At 39.9% G+C, this 5,127-nt stretch overlaps 1 non-coding gene across 1 annotated transcript; it reads left to right on the top strand.

The window, feature by feature from the left end:
- The first annotated feature begins 2,984 nt into the window (after positions 1 to 2,984).
- LOC121028996 (U6 spliceosomal RNA) lies at positions 2,985 to 3,088 on the top strand. Its single transcript, XR_005789524.1, has one exon. It is a non-coding gene; the product is annotated as a U6 spliceosomal RNA (small nuclear RNA).
- Positions 3,089 to 5,127: the final 2,039 nt, after the last annotated feature.

Here is a 5,127-nt window from a genome sequence, read left to right as displayed (position 1 = left end):
GACCATAGACTTCCTTCACCCATCCTTTTATGGAGATCTTTATGTAGTAAAATGTCCAATTATGGGCTCAGCCCAATCATTTTTTGCAACATGACCCTGTATTTCAGAATACCTCATAATTTAAAAAGTATCTCTGTTTTAATCCTTCCTGATACAAATTTAATTCACTCCGGTAGTTACACGCTGCTTTGTGCTTGCCTCACAAAGCTTCCAGCAGAAACCAATCAAGAGAGATCTCTTTAGTCTTAACAGTAGGCAGATAAGTTTGAATGAAATGTATGAACATCTTTCCACAAATGGACATCTGTACTGGATTTGTTAATCTCTGAGTAGGTATGTGTGATGAAAACGGTATGTCATTGTGGAGTTTTCTGAGTGGAGGGCTATCAGTTTGTACAAACAAGGAGTGTGCTCTCCTTTGGGGAGTTAATACCGTGTTGTATTGCCATTTATATAGCTTTGATTATGGCATCTTCCTTTTCAAAGTGGCAGGAGTCACTTCTTGCCTAAAGGAACTGTGGTCAGTTCGACAATAAAGCAGTTCATAATTCATTTGTCTTTTATTTCTTTTACTTGTAATGTATACTACAAACTGTCCTCTCTCCAAAAGTTTCAACATCTCAAGTTCAACGCCTCCTTTGCTTCAATCCGTAATTCCTTAGTGAGTTCCTAAACTTGCCACTGAACTACAAAGGTATATATCACAACTAGAATATGAGCAAGTAGGTCTCAAATTAAAAGCTGACGGCAATTTACTTTAGGAGACTGTGTTAAAATTAGGATTGTGGACTATGCCTTCAAGTCTTCATGTTTGATTTTGTGTTGAGGCTAGCATGATATATGTACAAGGATGGTAATCCAAATGAGAGATGTGTTCTCTAATCCAAACTTTTATCTCTATGACACTCAAATACGCCACAGACATTTGGTAACAGTGGTTACTTTTTTGTGTCCACTTGGCTGGGCTAAGGGATGTTCAGAGAACAAGTAAAATATTATTTCAGTGTGTATTGTCTGGAAGAGATTAGCATTTGAATTGGTAGGCTGAATAAAGACCCACCCTCACCAATGTGGGTGGGCATCATCCAGTCTATGGAGGGCCTGACTAGAACAAAAAGGTGTTGGGTTAATTTGCTCTCTGCTTAAGTTGGGACATCATCTTCTCCTGCCCTCAGACTTTAGTGCTCCAATTTCTTTGGCCTTCAGGTTTGCTTTGGAGTTTATACCACTGGCTCCTCTGGTTCTCAGGCCTTTGGGTTTGGATTGGATCTACACCACTAGTTGTCCTAGACTTCCAGCATGCTGGCAGCATATCATGGGACTACTCAACCTTCATAAGTGTGAGCCAATCCCTCATAATAAATCTCTTTCTGTGTTCTACATATCCCATTGGCTCTATTTCTCTGGAGAATCCTAATTCAAGGACTTACTAAAACAATACTTTATGATCCTATAGCCATAGGAAGCTCCCTTAAGAATATTAAACTATTGGCCATTTAATTTTTATATCCAGTTAAACACATATTAGTATTATAGGTCAAATGGAGACCCATGTAGAATATTGGAAGACACAGCTTCTCCCTTTGAATTTAAGACTCCAGTTTGGATCAAAAGTTGAGTAGGAAAAACTCTTTTTAGTATGTCTCCTGGAAGTTTTCTGTGTACTCTTGTTTCCACTTGGGTAAAATGCTCAATGCTTAATACTTAATGATTAATACAGTGCGTCATGTAGAGCAGCTAAGAAAGGGCTCTCAATAACATGGTGAATCACCATGTTGTACACTTGAAATTAATATAACATTATATATAAACTATACTTCAATAAAAAAGGAGGGCTCTCAGTACACAATGTGTATTGTGGTAGGAGGAATTATGTCCCTCTCCCCTCGAAGATGTCGATTTCCTAATCCCTGGAACTTTTGATTCTGTTGCTTTCCATGGTTTAAGGGATTTTACAGAGGTGTTTAATTTGAAGGATCCTGAAACAATGAGAGTAATCTGGGTTTCCCAGGTGGAACGAATCTAATCACTTGTGTCTTTCAAAGCAGAGAAATTTTCCTGGCTCCAGGCAGAGCAAGATGTGTCCACAGAAGGACAATCAGAGAGATGCAGGTTGAGGATCCCACCCGATGTTCCTGGATTTCCTGGCTTTGAAGATAAAAAGAGGTCAACAGCTGAGAAATGTGGACAGACTAGAAAAGCTGGAAATGGAACAGAGTATTGGTGAGTTGAAATTGGTTTAATAATTTCCTAATGTTAATGTGTACAGCTCATGGGCTACTTGTTTAGAATTCATATCGCCAGACCTAACCTCAGGCATTCTGATGCATTTTATCTACTGTGGGATTATATCTAATGCCTGATTCATTATATCTAGTCAGAAAGTTAACTTCATTTGGACAACCATTAGTCAAGATGAGCTCAAAAATCCATCGTAGCCTGATTTTATTAAAGGTAAATTGCCATAATGAGAAAGAATGAAATCATGACATTTGCAACAACGTGGATGGAACTGGAAGGTATTATGCTGAGTGAAATAAGTCAGTCGGAGAAAGACAGATACCATATGTTTTTGCTCATATGTGCATCTTGAGAAACTTAACAGAAGACCTTGAGGGAAGGGAAGGGGGAAAAAAATAGTTACAGAGAGGGAGGAAGACAAACTATAAGAGATTCTTAAATACAGAGAACAATCTGAGGGTTGATGGGGGATTGGGGGAGAGAGGAAAAGGGGTGATGGTCATAGAGGAGGCCACTTGTTGGGATGAACACTGGGTGTTGCATGCGAGTGATGAACCACGGCAATCTACCCCCAAAACCAAGAGCATACTTTACACATTTTGTGTTAGCCAATTTGACAATAAATTATATTTTAAAAAAAGTAAATTGCCATATTTACCTCATAATTTTGTCCTTTTTTTCCATATTTATATTACAGAATCAGATACCCGCATAGGTACTTTTGACTGCATTTTAGTCAGCTTGTGCTTACTTCAGCAGGACATGTACTAAAATTAGAACAACACGGAGATTAGCATGGTCCCTGCGCAAGGGTGACATGCAAATATGTGACGTTAGTCATCTAGATGGCCTCTTTCTAGAAAATTTGGAAATTTTTAACCTCAGGTTTTGAAAACTTCACCAGGGGCACTTGACCAGAAGGATCAGGAATGTCCTCCTCTGGAACATTTACTATGCATGTTTATTTGTTTAATGCGTGTCTGCCAGGCTTGTCTGTAAATTCCATCAAGGCAGAAATCAGTAGCTCCAGCAAATGGCAACAGGCCCGACCCCATTAATCAAGAAGCACTTTGTTTTCAGGTACTACCATTTTGAGGTAATGGTAGGAGAGGTGCAGGGCAGGGATAGATTGAAGACATACTCAGGAAATAAAATGAGCAGATCTAACAATCTGCTGAAGGATTGCAGAAAAATATTCTTGAGCTTCAGGCTTAAGTTGTTGGATGGGCATATCCCCAGTCAAGGAAGAAATGCATTTGGTGGGAGATCAGTTTGGGAGATCATATGTTTTGGGATGTCTGTGGGAGCTAATCATCCGTGAGTAAGTGCAGATACATGGGAATCTGCACTTCTCTGGCGGGGCAGATGGCCCCCAAAGATGCCTGTGCTCTCATTCTCAGAGATGTTGTTTTCCATGACAAAGAGACTTTGCACATGTGTTTGAAGTTAGGAATCTTAAAATGGTGAGTGTACCCTGCATTACCCAGGTGGGTCCAATCCAATCACAGACGTTCTTTAAAGCAGATCTTCCCCAGCTGCAGAGAATCCCGGAGGGCAGCATGGAAAACCCTCAGCCTACTGTTGCTGGTTTTGACGCAGAAAGGCAGCCTTGAGCCACGAATACAGCGTGCTAGCCTTCAAGACGCTAGAAAGGTAAGGAAATGCTTTGTCACAGAGTCTCTAGAAAGAACTCGGGTTTGCCAACACCTTGTTTGTAGCCCAGTGAACTCTGAAACTGATTTTGGACTTGTGACCTTTCAAACTGTAAGAGAGTAAACTTACGTTGTTCTAAGCTTACACCCATTTGTGTTAATTTTTAAACAACAACACTATAAAATGAATAAAGCCACTATCCTGTTTCCCCAAACAAAACAAGTTTATGAAACTTGATAACATAATTCTCTGGGGCCACATTCTCTAAAGCCAAGAAAAGGAGCAAATTCTCCCCCTCAGTTCCCTTTCATTTTGAGAGACATTTGCTTAGTTGTTGACCTCTGAACTGGGTTTTCACAGACAAATTCTTATGATGCTGCTGAGGAAGCTGGCAGGTGAGGCATGCTGTGACATCCAACAGACAACACAGGGCTGACTCTCTACCAATCACAGGGTCAAAGCCAGATTTTGAAAGAGAAAATTTCACACTCTGCCCCAGTTCTCATTCTCAGTATCTATCAGTTTGGATTTGCTCCATCACTAGTGAAACTCATGCTTTCCTGAGAAGCGGTGGCTGAGCTGTGTTTAGGGAGGGAAGCATGGGTATCTGAGCACGGCTACACTTAGAAGCAACAACGTAAATTGGACACCTGTCTTCCATAATCTCTGATCCTTCTTGTTGAATGTTACAGTGCAGTCTCAGGAGAATCCATTGATCACCTGGCTGAGACAGTGGTGGTCAGTTTTCTCTGCTGTAAGATTACTCTTTTTTGGAACTTTTTTTTTTTTTTTTTTTACATATTCTTGTCTTTGGAAGAAACCGATGATGTGCAACCCAAGCATGAGGAGCGGAGGGTTAGGTTCTGCCTCCTTGAATATGGAAAATATGCATAAGTTATTTGGAATTCTGTGCATATTTGTCTAGTCTCCACTTTTCTGAGTAAAGTCTTTATAGCGGTATGGACTTGTGACTCCTATATTCTGATTTATAATGCACTACGACTTTATTTTGTTGATAACTTCTTCTGCCTTCAGTCACTGGGAGTTCTTTAAGTTTGTTGCTGTGTCCTGTTGACCTACTCATATTACTATGGGTTTTTTTGTTTGTTTGTTTGTTTTGTTTTTCTTTGTCTTTGAGTGCCACCTTACTTTCTGGCAATACAAGATCTCAAGATTCATCATGTATTTTTCCTGCCCCAGTCCTGGAATCAGCTTTTTTTTTTTTTTTTTTTT

This window comes from Herpailurus yagouaroundi, unplaced genomic scaffold (genome assembly GCF_014898765.1).
Source record: "Herpailurus yagouaroundi ecotype Mexico unplaced genomic scaffold, PumYag 100, whole genome shotgun sequence".
NCBI lineage: Eukaryota > Metazoa > Chordata > Mammalia > Carnivora > Felidae > Herpailurus > Herpailurus yagouaroundi.
This window is presented reverse-complemented; position numbering and strand designations above follow the sequence as displayed.